General features: G+C 43.4%; 1 protein-coding gene across 2 annotated transcripts in view; it reads left to right on the top strand.

The window, feature by feature from the left end:
• FOCAD (focadhesin) overlaps positions 1 to 20,388 on the top strand; it is a 387,127-nt gene that overhangs the window by 47,394 nt on the left and 319,345 nt on the right. Inside the window, exon 1 of one of the 2 annotated variants that reach the window (XM_039244408.1) lies at positions 11,918 to 11,969. The exons of the other annotated variant lie outside the window; for it this stretch is intronic. The gene's annotated coding sequence lies outside the window, so the exon portion shown is untranslated. Of the gene's footprint in view, positions 1 to 11,917; positions 11,970 to 20,388 lie in introns of those variants that run through there. 2 annotated transcript variants of the gene reach the window in all.

Below are 20,388 nucleotides of genomic sequence, written 5' to 3'. Positions count from 1 at the left end.
AAAGATTTTATTTTTAACTAATCTCTGCACCCAAGGTGGGACTTGAAATCACAAGCCCAAGATCAAGGGTCACATGCCCTACTGACTGAGGCCAGCCAGGCACCCTCTTCTTTTTTTCTTGATGTAGGTAGGTATTTACTGTAAACTTCCCTCTTGGAAATGCTGTTGCTATATCTCCGATGTTTGGGTATGTTGTATCTCTAGTGACCAGGACAGGCAGTAGAGGTGGCTGCAGCCAACGGTGTGCACCCACTTGACTGCAAAGGTCAGCTGTAGGCGCCCATGAGGTGGCAAAGGCCCGTAACAAATGCCACTGCAGGGGTAGTGGTAGGGCCCAGGGAGGCAGCAAGAGCTCAGGCCAAGCTCTGGGGACCCTGGCTGTGGGCATAAACTACACTGCCGGACGCGGAGTGTGACTGCCGGGTGTTGCCATGGACCCACGGCAGTAGAGGCTGGTGACAGGGGCTGGGATAGTACTTAGATGAAGGACTAGTTGTGGGCTGACACAGTGGTGCGGGCCGGTGACAGAAGACAGGGCCTGATCCGGGCCCCTAAGTAGCTGTGTGCTGTGGCCATAGGCATGCTCTTCGGCGGCTGCACCGTCATCCCCTGGGTGTGAGTGGTGTCTGGAGTCTGGTGACAGCATCAGCACAGTTCCCTGGCTATGATGGGCGTGGGGGTGGGGAAGGGGGCAGGGAGGGACTCGGCGCCTGGCGTCAATGAGCATGAAGAGCTGTGGGGTGAAGTCAAGGTGAAATCTATAGGGCTCTGATGATGCTGTGTTGCCTGCTGGATTCTTCAGTATTGGAATCTGCCGAGTTTGTCTGCAAAGCAGGTCACTTTGAACCACAATCGCTTCAGCTGAGTAGCTGCTGCTGCTGCTGGTCCCTGCTTTTCTTCTTTGTCCTTGGCTGTCTCTGTATGTCTCAGCTTTGTGGTCTGGGTTGAGTGAAACTGAAGGAGGGCATTTGTGCCCTGTCCCGAAAGGTGGAGAAAGCTGGTGGCTCACCCTGCCCTTGCTCTCCTGGTGAGGGGAGCGCTTCCTAATTGGGAAACTCCCTCTGGGTACCGGGCAGTGGCAGCTTGGGGGATGGGTAGATGCAGGCACAGCTGAGCTGTCTTCCCTCTTGCGCAGTTATTCTTGGGTTTTTTTGTTCTGCTGTGGTGCTGACGTGTCTTAAGTGGATGCCAGAGCTCTCCTGGAACTGCTTTTGTTAATGGATAGCCAATTATTGATTTTTGTGGGGGAGCAGAAGCTGGGGTCCTACTGGATATTTTGGTGACATCAATCCCCTTTTACCACACGCTTTTAAGGCATAAAGAGTGTGGATCACTTTGTTATCAAACTAGATGGCAAAGTATGCACTTATCGTGCAGCAACACTACACCTGTGATTATAATATACATTAACATTCCCAGACTCCTCACAATATTCCAAACTCATAGGAAAGCAGTGATAAGAAAAGTATAATTTAAGATGCACTAGCTCATCAGCAGAATTGCTTTACAAAGATAAAAATGAGGGGCACCTGGGTGGCTCAGCCAGCTAAGTGTCCTGCTCTTCGTTTCAGCTCAGGTCATGATCTCATGGTTGGTGCACGAGCCTGCTTGGGATTCTCACTCACCTTCTCTCTCTCTCTCTGCCCCTCCCCTGCTGTGCTCGCTCTCTGTATTTCTCTCTCCAAATAAATAAATAAGCTTAAAATATATACAAAAATGAAAAAGCTGCAATCAAAGTAAGTTTCTGAGTAATTCATTTGTTAATCAAGCCAGGAAGGCTGTTTACTGATGGTGAGTTAATTAAATCACTGATTTAATTAGTGGATAGCTGATTGCAGCAGCTAAAGAAATGTTTCTGCAGAAAATATTCTTGTTTAAGACCGTTAGCCTTTCCGTGAGTAACTGGTGCTTAGAGTTGAGGACACTGTCGGCACCATCAATAGCTAATTAAAAAACAAAGTAAATGGTTTTGAGTGGTTTTCCTTAGCTCTTGATGAACCGACAGATGTTCCTAGTACTGATCAGTTGTTGTTTATTCAAGGAGTTGATACTGAGTTGGAAGTGACAGAAGAAGCAACCTGTATGAATTTTCTGCATGAAACAACTCTAGGTGAGTATGTTTTCAAAGACATTGAGGAAACTTTAATTCAGTACAAGCTGAAGTGGAATCTGCTAAGATGCTTTACAAGGGATGGTGATAAAAAATATACGTGGAGGCGCCTGGGTGACTCAGGTTAAGCATCCGATTCTTGGTTTCGGCTCAGGTCATCAATGATCTCAAAGGTCGTGTGCTTGAGCCCCAAGTCAGGCTCTGCGGTGACTGTGTCGAGCCTGTTTGGGATTCTCTCTCTCTCCTCCCTTTCTCTGCCCCTCCTGCACTCTCTCTCTCTTTCTCAAAATAAATAAATAAATTTTAAAAATATAGAGAGCAGAAAAGCCTTCTTTGAACAAATTTATAAGGCTTGTGAACATGCAGGTATTTAAAGCCTGTAGTTTATCATTGTGTTGGTCCTCAGTGGGTAATTGGCAGAAAGCGTTTGAATTTTTCTGCTTTTGAACCAGTAGTCTCCCAGGGGAACTTCATGTACTCTGATGGACTTAACGATCATCAGTCCTGTGAACTGTTGTCAAAAACTAAACCTGAATATCCTGACTTACCTGAACGCACAAGCAATTTGATGGCTTAGCAGGGGGAAAGTTTTATTGCAGTTTTTGAACTCCGTTTTGAGCCTGAAATTTTTTGGAATGAGAACTTCCTTCAGTCACTTTTATTGAGCACTAAATGGCTTTGAAAATTTAGCTTTAGCTGTGGACTTGATCATGTTTCTTAATATGAAACTGCAAGGTGGGGCGCCTGGGTGGCTCAGTCAGTTAAGTGTCCCACTTTGGCTTGGGTCATGATCTCGACCCATGAGTTCAAGCCCTACATTGGGCTCTGTGCTGACAGCTCAGAGCATGGAGCCTGCTTTGGATTCCGTGTCTCCCTCTCTCTCTGCCCCACCCCCACTGACGCTCTGTCTCTCCTTCAAAAATAAACAAACATTAAAAAAAATTAAAAAATATATAAAACAAGGCAAACAGTACTTATATGTAAAAGTTATACTGGGGTAAGTCTTTTAACAACAATTAATGTTGTTTGAAACACAAGTAATGTCAAGCCGTTTAATATACTTCCTGTGCTGTCAACGTTTTTTTAATTTTAAATCAAGATCTCCATTTCTACAAGAATTTGCAGAGGATATACTTTTTAAGCTCAGATTGTGGTTCCAAAAGCATGTTTGGATCTCACTTCAAGTGGAAAGGAATTTTCCATATTTCAAAATCCATTTACCTTTGCAGTTGAGGGTCTTCAATTGGAAGTGATTAATCTTCGATAGAATGACATGGTAATCGGCAAATATCAAGAGGAGAATCTAATAGGACTTTGTAAATTACTTCCAAGTGATAAATATGCTCAATTAAAATCATACTCTCACAGGTTGATAGAAGTATTTGGTCATATGTATCCATTTGAAAAGACATTCTCAAAAATGAAATGCATAAAATCTCATAGATGAACCTTAATGGATGAACGTGTGTAATTGATTTTAATGATAGAGAGGACTAACACTGAACTCCAATGAAATGAACTATTATCCTCTAGCAAAGAATTCTGTTCTTCTCATTAGGAAACCTGTATGAGAAATGATTGTACTCAGAGATGCCTGGGTGGCTCAGTTAGTTGAGCGTCAGACTCTTGACATCAGGTCAGGTTGTGATCTTACCATCATGAGATAGAGCCCCAGGTTGGGCTCTGTGCTGAGTGTAGAGTCTGCTTGGGATTCTCTCCAGCCCCCTCCCCCTCCTTTGCCCTTCTCCCTGATCTCTCTCTTTCTCTCGAAAAGTAAATAAACTTTTAAAAACAAATTTTTTAAATTAATGTTTACTCATTTTTGAGAGAGAGAGAGAGAGAGAGAGAGAAGAGTGTATGCAGGAGAGGGGCAGAGAGAGAGGGAGACACAGAATCCAAAGGAGGCTCCAAGTTCTGAGCTGTCAGCACAGAGCCCGATGCAGGGCTTGAACCCACAGGCTGCGAGATCATGACCTGAGCTGAAGTCGGACGTGCAACCAACTGAGCCACCCAGGTACCCCAGTAAATAAATAAACTTAAAGAGGAATGATTGCACTCAATTATTATGTTTTAGATTTCATCAATAAGTATTTTGTTGAAATTGGTTTTCTTTATTGTTACTCAAATATCTGTATAACGTCTTTAATTTAAAAAAAATTTTTTTAATGTTTTATTTATTTCTGAGAGAGAGAGACTGCGTGAGCAGGGAGGGTCAGAGAGAGACGGAGACACAGAATCTGAAGTAGATTCCAGGCTCGGAGCTAGCTGTCATTACAGAGCCTGACATGGGGCTCGAACCCACAAACTGTGAGATCATGACCTGAGCCAAAGTCGGAAGCTTAACCGACTGAACCACCCAGGCGCCCCTAACATCTTTAATTTTGAATCTTGGCTCACAAACCTAAGATATTTACTTTTGGGCTCATTACAGAAAAAAAACTTGTTGACCTCTGGTTTAGATCAATCATGTTCCGTCCCCTGGGGCTGGGAACATTCATGAATCGAATAAAAATTGGGATTGTTTTAACATGAGAATTCCATTGAAACAACGTGTCTTGATATTAATAAGGATTTGGTAGTTTTGCCAGCTGAACTGGGGAGACCCTGGGTCCTGAGGCCTCGACCCAGCCGGTCCCAAAGATGTCGCCAAAGGTTCTTGGTCTCCTCACAGGAAAGAATTCAAGGGCAGACACACAACAGAGCGGACAAGCAACACAAGCGGGAAACTTTATTAAAGTGAAAGTGCACCCTGGAGATGTGAAAGTGGGTGGGTGAGAGAAAAGGAGACAGAAAAGGATGGGGAAAAAGGGTGGGGGAGAGAGAAAACATGAGGAAGAGAGAGGGAGCCCTGGAGCACGTGCAGCCTGACGGTGGATGAGTTGGCGCTGTGCCCCGGGGTTTGGGTTTCTATCCTTTATTGGCTGTTGTTAACAAAGGGGTGGCATATTGATTACTTGGGGTGGGTATTTCTTGGAGGCAGGGTTTTATGCCTTTTCTTCCTTGTTTGGTCAGGTTTCAGGCCTACTTTGTCAGCCATCTTGAGCCTATCTGGTTTGATCTGGCTTCTAGTGGAGTGCTGCCTGGACAGCTCTGACTTTGTCAACAGCTGGCCGGGACTTCCGCTCTGTGGGCCTCCAGGTATTCTGTTAGAACCTAACTGCCTAATCTACCAATAATGTCTCATGAGTAAGAAAAGTGACTGGTTACGGTCAGTAGAAATACATGGCCACATCATCCCTTTTGCCCCAGTGGACATTGAGCGAAGCACCGGGTACGTGAATGAGGCCACCATAGACCAGCCAAGCTGCCAGTTGACTGCAGACATAGAAGTAGTTTCAGGAGGGAATAGCAAAGCCAGCCTCTATCAGAAGAACTCTGGGCAACCTACAAGATTCTGAGAAGAAATAAATGTTTGTAATTTTAGGTCACTAAATTCTGGGGTGGTTTGTTATACAGCAGAAGCTGTTGTGGGTGTCAGAGGTAAAAGTGCCAGACAGCTTCTTTTTGCCCCTTCCCTGTCCCCCAGAAGGCTGACCTGTATGCACTCCATGAGCTTCCTTTTCTTCAGAAGATCCAGAAGGAGAAATAAGAACAAGGAAGGTGAAGGTATTAATTCCTGGGTTCTGCTCCTGTTGGGTCACTATGGATCGACTGTGTTCCTCGATGGACGATCCCAGTTCCTGTCAGGTAGTCTCTATGTAGACAGCCTCCTCACTGTTTGCTAACTCCTCCTCCCCTTGTCCTTTGAGGCTCAGGGGTGATTTGCCCCCCCCCCCCCATTACTAAGTCTCTCTTGTAATCTCTTTGTTCCCTGACCATCCCTTTGTTTCTAGGCTCTTATCTAAGTCTCCTCCAATTTTCCTAATTTGATTGTGCTGTTTCCTGGTGGGACCCAGACTGCTGGAGTGGGCCTTGCCCGGCAGGTAATGTCTTGGCTGACTTTTGTGATCCAAGGGAATGAGTCCAGAAGGTCCTGCAAGGGGGGAGGGTGACTGAAGTCAAGTGAGCTGGTGAGGAGGGTGGAAGGCAAAGTCAAAGGCAGAATTGGTTTTGTGTGTGTGTGAGCGTGTGTGTATATGCGTGCGCGCGCGCGTGTGTATGGAAATACATGGTGCAGGACAGGCCAATCATGTATAGACTTGTTGGCCTTTGTAAGGACTTTGGCTTTTACGCTGAAAGAAATGGGAAACTATTGGGAGCCATGTCCTCACAACTAATTAAATCTAATAAGATTGCTTTCTGTTAATGTGTCCACAGTGGAGCTGTGTGACTCAGTTCTGAATTTCTCCTCCTGGTCTCGTGCCTGCTGATGAATGCGTGGGTGTGTTAAGCTAGCCCAGCATGCTTGGGCCTGAGTTCAAGGCTTTGTGCCTTTCCTGATGCTGTGGGTGACGTGACCTTCCCTTACAGCGCAGGATTCAGACTACAGTGTCTTTCTTTGTTAGCATATTCCTTTCAGTTCAGTTAATGATTTGGGAGTGGACACATTTTTCTTACTCTCTTTCTTTTGTTGTTGTTAAAGTCAATAGGCCCTTCTATGCAGACTTCAAAAAGTGTACTTATCTAAAGGGTCTGGTACAATAGAGAACTAACTGCCTAACTACTTCAGGGGAAATAATACACGAAGGTTAACTGAGAAAGGCTGTCTGCTTGCTTACCTCTTAAAGACAGTGGTTCGTCTTGAATATTTAAAAGGCAAATAGTACATTTGCATTCACAATCTAAGCCTATCCGGAAAATAATGTATAGATTTGAAGCGTGTTTTCATCCTTCCATTGAAAATTCCATCTGTCCTGGCCCTTTTAGTATTCAAGCTAGCTCCACCTTGGTAGGTTATATGAATGGAGTGGATGCCCGTCCCATTGCTTCTGAGAGAGGCCTCCCTCTCCCGGCCCTTTCTGAAAAAATCTCCCCAGGCTGACTGTCAGGGAAACACGGGTATAAGGGCTCTGAAATATCCGTATCAGATATGGGTGCGCCCTATTCCACCAAGCTGACCTTCCTAGGTCCTACCTCAATCAAATTGTAACTGCATATAGTAGTTGTATTCCCTCAGGCCCCATTCTTGGCTTTCAGCTCAGAAGGAAACCAATCTACTTAGCTAATCTGATTAATTAAGCAGGCAGGAGCCTTTTCCTCCTGGCTAACAACACAGCTGGCCTATCAGAACCAGTTCTAATCTTTGTTTTCTAACCTTGACCCTGATTTCTTTCGAAGTGTGTTATTATCACTTACAAACATTTCTAGCACCCGAACACAACTGGGGCCATTGCTGTGGGTATGCAGTAGGGAGAGGACTGGACTACACTCCTCTGGCATCTTAGTTTCCCTCTCCCTAAATTAACCAAACTAAATCAGTAAAACATCAAAAACTTTAAAAAAACCCCAAAACTCGGGGCATCTGGGTTAAGTGTCAGATTCATGGTTTCGGCTCAGGCCACAATCTCACGATTTGTGAGGTTGAGCCCCACACCAGGCTCTGCATGGATAGTACAGAGCCTCCTTGGAATTCTCATTCTCTCTCCTCCCCCCCCCCCCCCCCCCCGCCTTCCCCTGCTTGCGCTGTCTTCTCTCAAAATATATAAACTTAAAAAAAAAAAAAACCCAAACTCCAAACAAGTATAATTAGTAAATTATCATTCTATACAAGAAAGAATATTAAACAAAATTTTTTAATGTTTATTTATTTTGAGGGAGAGAGAGACAGAGTGCAAGCAGGGGAGGGGCAGAGAGAGAGGGAGATACAGAATCTGACACAGGTTCCAGGCTCTGAACTCAAACTCACATATTGTGAGATCATGACCTGAGCCGAAGTCGGATGCTTAACTGAGTGAGCCCCCCAGGTGCCCCCAAGAGAGAACATTTTTTTTTTCTATTTTAATGTTTTATTTCTTTCTAGGAGAGAGAGAGAGAGAGAGAGAGACAGCGTGAGCAGGGGAGGGTCAGAGAGAGAGGGAGTCACAGACTGAAACAGGCTCCAGGCTCTGAGCTGGCAGTCAGCACAGAGCCCGACGCGGGGCTCGAACCCACGAACCGCGAGATCATGACCTAAGTGAAAGTCGGACACTTAACCGACTAAGCCACCCAGGTGCCCCAAGAGAGAACATTTTTAACACTACCACCTCCACCACCAAAACATAATTTCAGAAAAAGGACCATTCTTTAAATTGTATATATTTATTTTTAGGAAGACTCAATACATTGTCCTTATTTATTTTTGATTTCAGCACTTGTCGTGGACTAGCAGCTTTTGAGACAGAGAGAGAATGCATGTGTGCCCACAAGCAGGGGAGGGGCAGAGAGAGAGAGCGAGAGCGAGAGCGAGAGCATCCCAAGCAGGCTCTGCCCTGTCAGTGCGGAGCTGGATGTGGGGCTCGAACGCATGAATTGTGAGGTCATGACCTAAGCCAAAATCAAGAGTCAGACTCTTAATGGACTGAGCCACTCAGGTGCCACGAATCTGAATTTTTAAAAGCGAAAAATCATAGGGGCACCTGGCTGGCTCAGTCAGTAGAGCATGCAACTCTTCATCTCAGGGTAGTGAGCTTAAGCCCCATATTGGGCATAGAGGTTACTTAAAAAAAAAAAAAGTGGGGCACCTGGGTGGCTTAGTCGGTTAATCATTCGACTTCTGCTCAGGTCATGATCTTGAAGTTTGTGAATCTGAGCCTTGAGCTGAACTCTATGCTGACAGCTTCGAACCTGGAGCCTGTTTCAAATTCTGTATCTCTCTCTCTCTCTCTCTCTCTCTCCCCCTTCCCTGCTTGTGCTGTTTTTCTCTTTCTCAAAAATAAACAAAACATTTAAAAGATTTTTTAAAAAGTAAAAAATCACATACAAACTTACATCACTATTTTTTAAATTTTAATACTTATTTATTGTTTGGGAGAGCATAAGGGGGGGAGAGGGGGGAGGGGGAATGGAGGATCCCAAATGGGTTCTGTACTGACAGGCTGAGAGCAGCGAGCCTGATGTGAGGCTCAGACTCATAATCTGTGAGATCATAACCTGAGCCAAAGTCAGATACTCGACTGACTGAGCCACCCTCGTGCTCCTATTTACATCAGTCTTTACAAGGGTGTTTGCTGGGATGCCTGGATGGCTCAGTCAGTTGCATCTGACTGGCTGAGGTCAAGATCTCACAGTTCATGAGTTTGAGCCCTGCATGGGACTCTGTGCTGACAGCTCAGAGCCTGGAGCTTGCTTCAGATTCTGTTTCTGAAAAATAAACATTAAAATAATTTTTTTAAAAAGGGCACTTCCCTATGTACTCCTAAAAGCCAGCCTTTCTATAGTAGAGACAGGAAATTAATTTATTGAGAGCCAGAGTGCCTGAATTCAAATTTTGGTTTTGCCACTCAGTAGATGAATGTTCTTGGTCAAGATGCTTCCCATTCTGTGCCTAATATTTCTTATTTATAAAATGTAGGTAATAACTATATTGGCTTCGTCAGTTGTTTTGTAGATTAAATGAGTTGATCGGACAGTGCTCTTCACATAGTTAAGTGTTCACTTATAATTTTGACTAATGTGTCTCAAGAAACATGGGAATAGAATTTTTAAAAAGTTTTAAGTAATCTCTTCACCTAATGTGGGGCTTGAACTCATGACCTTGATATTAAGAGTCACATGCTCTTCTGAATGAGCCACTCAGGCACCCCAAGGGAATAGAAGAATTTTTAAAAAGAATTAAAATGGCTTCGGGGTGCCTGGGTGGCTCAGTTGGTTAAGCATCCAGTTTGGGCTCAGGTCATAATCTCATGGTTCATGAGCTCAAGCCCTGCGTTAGGCTCTGTGGTGACAGCTCAGAGCCTGGAGTGTGCTTTGGATTCTGTGTCTACCTTTCTCTCTGCTCCTCCCCTGCTCTCACTCTGTCTCTCTCTCTCTCAAGAATATATATTAAAAAAATTAAAATGGCTTAAACCAGGGGGAAATAAAGAATTAAAATGGTCCTAAAAGAAGCACTGAAGCATTTGGAATTATTATGACTGAAGGAAAATATCAACTGTGAAAATTAATTAAGGAAAACCTCAGTATAGTGGACTTGGAATACCTGAAGGGGAGCCTGGTAGGAAAAGCCATACCACTCAATGTCAATTACAGACCCAACAGAAGAATCCTCAACAGGAAAGAATCATCAATTACAGGCCCCAACAGGGAGAGGATGTACCTTGCACTTCGGACAAGAAAGGGACTACCCCTGCAACTCAGCCAATGAGAAACCAGTATCACCCTGAACTCTTGCTTTCCTCCAATGGATTTTCATTGGATTTCATTCTTCTTCTCCATAAAATAATATTCCTCCCCTTTGTTGGACTTGCCTATGGTTTTGCTGTAGCTTGCATGTCCTGGATTGCAATTCTCTGCTATTTCCTGTATAAACCCATCTTTTACTGGTAAAATAACTGCCAGTTTCTTTTTAAGGTCAACACATCAAATTCCATAAAATCAAGAAGGCAATTATAAACCTTATAATACTACTTTATCTCAACAGGTAACAGAGATTGAATATATTAGTAGGTTTAAAATTAATTCAGATAAATTCTTACAGAATGAATGCATAATAGGTTATTGAGCAAACTGAAATGGTCTGTGGTATACAATTGCTTTTCTAAAGTGGAGTTTAGGGAACCAAATCCTTCCTACAAATGAGAAGTAGAACTCTTGTCAGCACCAAAAGACTTTGGAAGCTTAAGAGTACCAATGTCAAGGACTCAGAGCAGTTATTAATTTGAGAATCTCTAGTGATGGGCTCTAGGTACTAGCGTTTTTGAAAAAGCTCTCCACTTTTACATATATCTTCTTTTTTTAAAAAAATGTTCTGAGAGAGAGAGAACTCTGAGTGAACAGGCTCTGTGCTGCCACGGAGGAAGTGGAGGCAGGGCTCAATCTCACCAACTGTGAGATCTCTGAGCACCCAGACACCCCTATATACATACCTACTTCTGAAGGTACTTTGGAAACTGCTGGGTAAGTCAGGTTCTCTAGAGCAACTTAACTCTTGTATATAATTTTACCATTCCTTCATAACCTCATTTTTTTTCTTTCTCTTCCTGCTGCCTCCTTTAGCTTCCGTTCTCTGGTGCGCGGTATTTTACATCCTTCCTATGGAAAAAAAAAAAAATGAATGTTCACGCACAGGTGGACACTCAGTAATTATTAGACAAAAATAGTAACAGGTGCGCCTGCTCTCCCCAGATTAACCAAGCAGAAATACCCAGGCTATAACGTCCTACAGGACTATCCAACAGGTGGATGTACCAGTATAGCACCGAGAGCTGCAGTACTCAGTGTTGGCCAAGGGAGTAAAAATACGAAGCAGCAGCTACAGGGGGAATAACGAAGTGAGAAGCCGGCTGTTTGCATACATTTTCTGAATCCTTCATGTTATCGGGACTACTATTTTTTTTTTTCCTGAGAAACAAAATCTCCAAAGGCCAAGATGCTGCTTTGCATCGTCAAAAGCTGCATAAGGGCAGGCTGCCAACAGGACTGCCCGCGCACGCCGCAGCGGCGTCTCCAGGCGAGTTCCTTTAACGTGCTGTCTCGTGGGCTAATCCCCACTGCGGTGCAGCCCCACGGCCCCCACCAGCCGGCGCCGCGCTTCCTGCCCCCAGGCCCCGGCGGAGGAGCACTCAGCCGCCCACGCCGCCCTCCAGCCGCAGGGCGCGGCCCCGGCCTTGGGCCTGCGTGCGACGTAGCGAGGAGGGGCGGGCCGGAGCCGGAGGAGGCGTGGCAGGCACTCGCACTCTGCGGTCCATTGGTTCTCTTCCCGTAGTCCCCGCCCACAGGCGTTCGAGGCGGCGGGGCGGGCCACGTCAGGCAGCAGGCGCGGGGCTGAGCTTGTGGCAGAAGGGAGGTAAGCGATGCGGGGTGGCAGGCGGCCGGCTGCGGGCCGCTGCCCCCTGCTCAGAGGCCGCTGGATCGCCCTCGCCTGGGGCCTGTCTCAGCTTGGCGTGGAGGGAGGTTTAGGCCCTGCAGGCCTGGGGCTGTGCTGGGAGCCGCGGCAGTGGAGCATGTGGCGGCAGGGCCTCACCAGGGCGTGGGTGGCCAGCAAGGGGACAGGTCTTGCCGTTTGGCCTCGTCCTTTCCTGTCTCGGCTCTGACCTCCTGGAGGACTAGGCCTTCTGCGTTAAGAGAGCTCCGTGAGGCCCGGGCGGGGCCGGCTCTGGTGCCTGCGGTGGGGCTCCGCAGGATCTTGACTCGGAAACAGATCAGCGCGATCCTTGCATACTTAACCTGCAGCAGGTTGCAGTCTTTCCACTCTTCCCTGACCGGTTCCCTAGTTGAAGGCAGTGCAGGAGATTCTGGGTCGCTTCCTTTCTGGTCGGGAGGTGGGGGACCTGGGGGGACGGGGACGGTCTCCTTCTCATTACCAGTGACTCATTCGGATCCTGTCCACTTCAATGCAAAGGCTTATGGGTGAGCAGGGCCTGTTTTCAGACCTTCTGTTTCTCTGGCTCTGTCCTCCCTTGCTGGAATTACCTGGAAAAAAAAAATATATATATATATATATAGTGAAATGCCTACAACACCTATGCGGAGATTTGCAGAGACTTGCCGTTGTGTGTTGCACGTATGAGTTTTAATTTCAGCTGTGGCATCATCATGATCCTTCAGTTTAGTTCCTGAAATTGGAGCTTATAATATCAGTGAAGTCATCCTGTCAAGTATCATGCAATCATTCATTCATCCATTGGACAACATTTTTTGGATGAATTCCTTAATGGTTAGGGTTTTATGTCAGAAACTAAAATGACATTCCCTGCCTTTTTCCCTCATTGTATCTGCCAGTTTCCTTGTCTAGATTTGGGATGTCGGTTTCTTTTTGTTGATGGTTCAATTTCAGGTTCCAGGTTTAGGTACAGAAGCTCATGATTCTATATCAAATGAGAGCTCTTCTGAGACCTCATTCAGTTTTTCTTTCACCTCTAGTAAGCCTCAGCCATGATGGTTAGATGGGTTGTAATCCTGCTAACTACTATGAAAGACCCTAGGTCTTAGGTGCCTATGTGTAAAGTGAGAGGATGGGATCAGAAGTATTCTGTAATTTTGAAATGTTCAAGGAGAGGAGGGGTGATTGGCATGTTTACTGAACTGTGTTAACAGTTGGGAAGCGACCATTTTTAAAACAATGTATTTTATGATTCTATGCTTTAATCTTTCTGAATCTGTCCACATTTACTTTTTGACTAGCAAAGCAGGTGCATATTTACAATTTTGATTCACATTCAGTTCTTGTATACAAAGCACTATGACTCATCTAAATTTTGAAATGTAATAATCAGGAGCTTTTTAATGTTATGTTTAAAGATATGATATAGAAACAATTGGATGAGTATGCAGTTTTCAAAGTATTTTGAGTTCTAGTGGTAGATTAGTGGTAGCCGAAACCTCTGCCTTGGTTATTTGCTTACTTGGTTAAATGTTAGGTAGTTACCATCACTTGGTTAATATCTATCAATGTCATGTCTGTTAACATGTATTTTATCAAGCTGAAATTTATTGGATTTCAGTTGATTGTTGCTTTCACTTGAGAATTGATAATCCAAAGGTAAATAAATCATTAGTTTAAGAATACAAATGCCCGTAGAGATACAAACAATAGTTTTTCATTTGCTGATTGGTTAATGGAACTTATAGGTGAATCGTTTAACCTTTCTGCAGGTGTAAATATGATTTCTAAAATAGTTCTGAGACATAATATTCATAGCCTTGTGATAATTTTTGGATGTTGTTCACAAGCCATTCTGTGAATTAAATTGCTTATGTCACTGTTAGGGATTTTGAAAGTTTAAGGAAACATAAGTTTTCAAAGTTTTGCTTTTGCAAAATTTCTAGAACTTTCTAGTTCTAGAAATGGACCAGATCAAGATGGGAAGATTGAGGAGAAATGTAAGAACTGAGGGAAGAAAATCCAAGTGGAGGCTTTTCTAGCTTAAAATTTGAGGAGAAAAAAACACAATGAAAAATACAATTATAACTATATTTGGAAGGCATGCAAGGAAGTACTAGTGTCAGTATTGCTGGTGAGCCTATATACTTTAAATTGAGGTATAATTGGCTTACAATATCCTATTAGTGTCAGGTGTATATCATAGTGATTTGATATTTTTGTACATTACAAAATCCCCCTAAGTCTAGTTATCTGTCACCATGCAAAATTCTTACAGTATTATTGACTGTATATTACATCCCCATGACTTACTGATTTTGTAACTGGAAGTTTGTACCTCTAAATCCTTTACCTCTTTTGTGCCCCCCCCCCCCATTCTCTCCTCTTTGGCAACAGTTTACTCTATGACTGTTTCTGTTTTGTTTTGTTTTATTCATTTATTTTGTTTTTCAGATTGCACATATAAGTGAAATCAGACATTGTCTTTTTCTGACTTATTTCACTTAGCATAAAGCACTTTAGGTCCATCCATATTGTTGCAGATGATAGGCTTTCATTCTTTTTTATGGCTGAATTATATCTGGTGTGTGTAAATAAAATGTACTGTATCCTCTTTATCCATTCATCTATCAGTGGACATCTATTTATGGTTCCTAAAAAAAAAAAAAAAAAAAAGAAACCTGGAATGATAACTTCAGTTCTAATCACAATACATGTTGGCAATACGTGCTTCTTTAGGAGATGTGAAATCTATATTGTACATTTTTAATTTATTTTCTTTTATGTTTAGTTTTGAGAGAGAGAGAGCACACACATGTGTACATGAGTGGACAGAGTGAAAGGGAGACGGAATCCCAAGAATGCTCCACACCATCGGCACAGAGCCCCACATGGGGCTCGAACCCACAAACTGTGATGTGACCTGAGCCAAAACCAAGAGTTGGATGTTGAACTGACTGAGCCCCCCAGGTGCCTCTATATTGTATATTTTTGAAAAAGTACTATAAATCTAGGGGTGCTTGGGTGGCTCAATCGGTTCAGTGTCTGACTTCAGCTCAGGTCATGACCACAGGTTTCTGAGTTTGAGCCCCACATTGGGCTCCCTGCTGTTAGCTCAGCACCTGGTTTGGATCCTCTGCCCCTATCACTCTTTCTCTGCCTCTTCCCCGCTCATGTGCTCTCTCTTTCAAAAATAAACATTAAAAAAAAAATGTACTACAGATCTAGAGATGAGTAGTATAATAGAATAGAGTATAGTTAAGTAAGTATAAGTGTGCATTTGCAATTCATGATAAGTTGGATGAAGGCAGTGTCTACATGATAGGAAACAAGATTTGCTCAGCTAATAAGTCAAGGGCTATTTATCAGTTTTTCTCCCATTTAAGCTATTATTATTTTAAAACATTTTAAATTGTTTAATTATTTAAAAATTTAAAACTATTTTAAAACATTTAAAAGATTATTTGAAAACATTTTTATTTTAGAGAGAGCACAAATGAGGGAGAGGGACAGAAGGAAAGAGAGCCTTAAGCAGGCCTCACCCATATTGGGCTTGATCCCATGACCCTGAGATCATGATCTGAGCTGAAATCAAGAGTTCAATGCTTAACTTACTGAGCTACCCAGACACCCTTCCCACTTAAATTATTTGAAACAGGGGTGCCTGGGTGGCTCGGTGGGCTGAGCATCCAACTTTGGCTCAGGTCGTGATCTCACGGTTTGTGAGTTTGAGCCCAGCATCAGGCTCTGTCTGACAACTCAAGAGCCTGGAGCCTGCTTTGGATTCTGTCTCCCCTTGTCTGCCCCTCCCCCACTCATGCTCTGTCTCTCTCTCTCAAAAATAAATAAAAATGTTAAAAAAAAATTAAAGCTTAAAACAGACTTTCAAGGAATATGGGAGATCCCATCTAATTTCAAACAATAAGTTGAACATTGTTGTTCTTATAAATTGGGCCCCCTAAGCACTGTGCTTAATTTTGTAAAATTAAGTGTAAAAAGCATTAAAATGTAAAAAGGAGTGTAAAAAGCACTCCTCATAATTTTGTACCCTATTTCAAGTCCTATTGGAAGTAATAACATTACAGTTATGATTTTAGAATTTTGCTAAATTTATATTGGCTTTTATTCAATTAGACTGAGTTCCTTTAGTTTTATATATTTTGAAGATGTTCAAAAGCTTTGATATTAAATACTGTATAATTTTCTGTTGTTCATGATGGGGAAAATACTTCTTTAGGCCTAAGGAATTTAAGAATCCAAACTGCATAGTTAGTCAGCTGTTATTATTTATTTAGAGATTTGTCTTTTCATTTGCCTGGAGGCTAATGAAACATTCCACCCAAGGTTCTGAACTGAAGATTTCAGTTCTTTTCAGTGCATTAGAGTCTATCCTTTAATCTCTTTGGTTGAATAAATGAAAGCTTGCTAATTTGGCTGATAAACATGTTGAACAAATGTCATAATTGTGAATGTTGTAACTATAGTTTTGTTACCAGGTTTTCTTCTTTTTTTAAAAATTTTTTTAAACATTAAAAAAATGTTTATTTTTGGAAGAGAGACACAGAGTGTGAGTGGGAGAGGGATGGAAAGAGAGGGAGACACAGAATCTGAAGCAGGCTCCAGGTCCTGAGCTGTCAGCACAGAGCCCAGTGGGGGCTCGAACTCGCGAACTGTGAGATCATGACATGAGCCGAAGTCTGATGCTTAACTGACCTAGCCACCCAGGCACCCCAGTTACCAGGTTTTCTCACTGTCACGGTGTACTTTTCTTTCCTCTCATTAAAAACCTTTTTCTTTGGCCTAGCTGCTTTCAGAATTTACTGTAAATTTTACTTTAACAATCATTGAACAGGTTGATTTATGTAACCAAAACTTCAGGTTGTAGATTATGATATTAGGAGACACATGGAGGGAGTGGAAGAAAGTTTTTATTAAAGTTTTGCATTGTTGGGGTACCTGGGTGGCTCAGTCCATTAAGCATCCGACTCTTGACTTCAGCTCAGTTTATGATCTCACGGTTCATGGGTTTGAGCCCCATATCAGGTTCTGCTCTGACAGTGCAGAGTCTATTTATGATTTACTCTCTTCCTCTGTCTCTGCCCTTCCCCCTCTCGTGTGCTCGGTCTTCTCTCTCAAATGAAAAAACTTAAAAAAAAAGTTTTGCATTGTTGAAACATTTAAGTAAATGGAGTTTTTAGAGTCATAGATAGTAAAGATACTGTATTTATTTGGGATGCCTGGCTGGCTCAATTGGAAGAACCTGTGACTCTTGATCTTGAGGTTGTGAGTTTGAGGCCCCGTTGGGTGTAGAGATTACTTAAATTAATAAAACTTAAAAAAGATACTGTATTTTTTTTTTTTTTAATTAAACAAAGAGTATCTGCTCTGGTCCGGAGTCCCTAACTTCCCTTCAGAGAACTTAAAGTACTGCATGGGAACCACAGAGAGGCCCAGAATAGAGAGAAATGTTACAGTTAGAGGTATGCATAGTGTACTGTGGCAGACAGAGGAAAACTGTGAGATTTCAGGAGAGTCAGAGAAGGCTTTCTGGAGGCATGTTCACTTGAACTGAGTTTTGAAAGCAAGTAGAAATAAAACATTCTAGGCCTGAGAAAGGACTGAGGCCAAATTGACAGATCAGAGACAAAAGAGACTCTTAATGTATTACAGGCTGCAGAGAGAGATGAGGGTTAATATAACAAACAAAGGGCACATAATGAAAGGCCCTCTTTCCTACTGTTTTAAAGATTTTGAACTTTATCCTTGAGGCTGTGGTGATCCAGTGGGTAAGAGATTTTAAGTTGAAGAAAGTTAAGGTCAGTTTCACGTGGCATGGTGAGGAATGGATTGTAGTGGAGCAAGGCCCATTTGTGAAAGCACAGTAGGATAGAGCTCCAAATGATGCAGGGGGGTAGAGAGAATAGGATGGATCCAAGATCTGTTAAGATGATGAAAGGGGAAGTCCAATTCGATTTGTGGGATGAGGAAAAGGTGGGAGTCAAGGATGCTTTCTAGGTTTATGGCTTCCCAAAGTACATATCACAGGAGGATTATCAGGAAACTAAGATCAGTCTCAGATGGGGGCAGTTGGCAGCATTGGCCTGGGGAGGAGGAGGTGGTTTCAGGCAATATAGTGATTAGGATGTTATCAGCATGTAGGTGATAGTTAAAACAGTGGGTGGATAGATGTCGATACCTAAGAGAATGAGAAAGAATCAAACAAAAGAGAAACTCTGGGAAGTGCCACCATATAAGGAAGATGATCCAATGAAAAAGAATGAAGGAACAGTCTAATGACACTGGAGCTCTAGAAGGCAAGGACATAGTGGGTTTCAGAAGGAGAGAATGGACAACTGTCAAATACCACGGAGGATGGAGGGCACTGTCTAGAGGTTTTAGGAAGGTCTACCAGACAGGCAAGAATCATTAGTTTGAAATGTTACTAGTTCATATAATTGCATAACTTTTGTAGCAAAGTAGAAGCAGAAGTTATGTTTAGTTGGAATGATCCAGTATTTGGATTTGGTTATATACCCGTGGTAGGAATACAAGGGAGCTCGAAGTATTAGTCGGACAGTGGTCGAAGTGTTGGAGCATGAGGTTTCGGCTGCATAGAGGTGGTGACCAAGCCAAGAGGAGGCTGGAAGACTGATAGAAAATATTGGTTCAAGGGATTCAAAGTCTGGGTGAGGTGTGCGCGTAGGTATAAGGGAGAGAGCTGATAGAAGTACTCCAGAATCAGAGAAGAACATTGGAGTCTGAGATTTTAGGGTGCGAATAGAATGTAGGATTGGGCCAGGGATGTAGATGGCTGAAACGGAGGTGCTATGGAGACTGGTATATGAGATGAATCACTGACTTAGAAATGGACCCCAGGAGACCATGGCACCCAGGGTGGAGAGACGGATTATGGTTTCTGAGGGTTTAGATCACCTATACTAGTGATTAGTATATATGGGAGATGAAGATACTTGGATGGCATGAGCTCAGAGCTCTGAGAGTGAAAGGTAAGGCTCCTTTTGGGCCTTGGAGCTTGGAAGGAAGATTAGCTTTCACTGTGGTGGCCACCAAAGAAGGAGAGTGTAGTTTCCATTATACCTAAGAAGTAGGAGAGCATCTCCATGCTGTCACTGGAGTCTGCTTGAGATTCTCTCTCTCTCTCTCTCTCTCTCTCTCTTTCCCTCCCCCTCCTCCTATGCTTGTGCTTGCGTGTGCTCGTTCTCTCCCAACCCTCTCTTTAAACTTTAATTTTTTTATGTTTTTATATTATTTTTGAGAGAGAGAGAGAGACAGAGCATGAGTGGGGAAGGGACAGGGAGAGAGGAAGACACAGAATCCGAAGGAGGCTGTCGGCACAGAGCCTGATGTGGGGCTTGAACTCACAGTGTGAGATCATGACCTGAGCCGAAGTCGGCTGCTCTACTGACTTAGCTACCCAGGCGCCCCTCAAAATAAACTAAAAAGAAGTAGGGGGAGCGTTTAATGAAGATGCTGAGCATCTAATAATACAGCTTGTTGACTATGGTATCAAAGTCCAAAAAGTGAGGACTGTTTAGTGTTTACTGAAGAAGAAGGCAGGTTAGGAGGAGGCAGGTTATGAGTAAGGCCGACCGAGTTTTTCTGAAGCATTCCTCTGGCTTGGGAGTTACACATAGTAGTTTGCATGTCAAGTTTGGATGAAGCTTCTTGTTTGCAGCTTCTGCCCCTCCCAGCAAGTCACCTTTGTTTCTGTCACTGTAGGACCGCAGGGAGAGCACTCTTTCTAGATTTCAAAACAACGTACGTTTCCAGTGAAGATTTGTGTTATTTGTTGGAGAAAGGAGAGGCAGTGGCCTTTTTGCTTTTTGGACTTCTTTTTGACCTTCGGATTTCCAAAATGCTTTTCATCACGTGTGCCAGCTCTCCTGTGTCGTGGGTATGCCTGGAACGTTATGTTGACCATGTTAGGTTCGTTCTGGACTCAGGTGTGAAAAATGCCTTGATAAGCGATGATGACTGCCGTGGATTTGGGAGGCGGGCATATGTGCATCTACCTCGGATTTCCCTCCTGTTACTTCAGGGCCTCGAGTCCTGTTGAGCAGTCTGTGTTTCTAAGGACGATTCCTCACTCATGCATAAGATCCTGTTCCTTTTACCTCTTCAAAGGTTTGGTTCCAGTTTCTCTCCTGCAAAATTGCATTTTCCCTCATTCCTGATGTAAACAGGTTGTTTCTCTTATCTTGAAATAATTACCTTTTGGGGAGCCTGAAATTACCTTTTGGCTGGCTGAGTCGGTGGAGCGTGTGGCTCTTGAGCTCGGGGTTGTGGGTTCGAGCCCCACATTGGGTGTAGAGGTTACTTAAAATCTTAAAAAAATAGTCTTTAAAGGGGTGGCTGGCTGGCT

The sequence above is a fragment of the Hyaena hyaena genome, unplaced genomic scaffold (genome assembly GCF_003009895.1).
Source record: "Hyaena hyaena isolate Hyena2069 unplaced genomic scaffold, ASM300989v1 scaffold_240, whole genome shotgun sequence".
Classification (NCBI taxonomy): Eukaryota; Metazoa; Chordata; class Mammalia; order Carnivora; family Hyaenidae; genus Hyaena; species Hyaena hyaena.
Note: the sequence above shows the minus strand (reverse complement) of the source record. Positions and strands in the feature narration are given on the sequence as shown.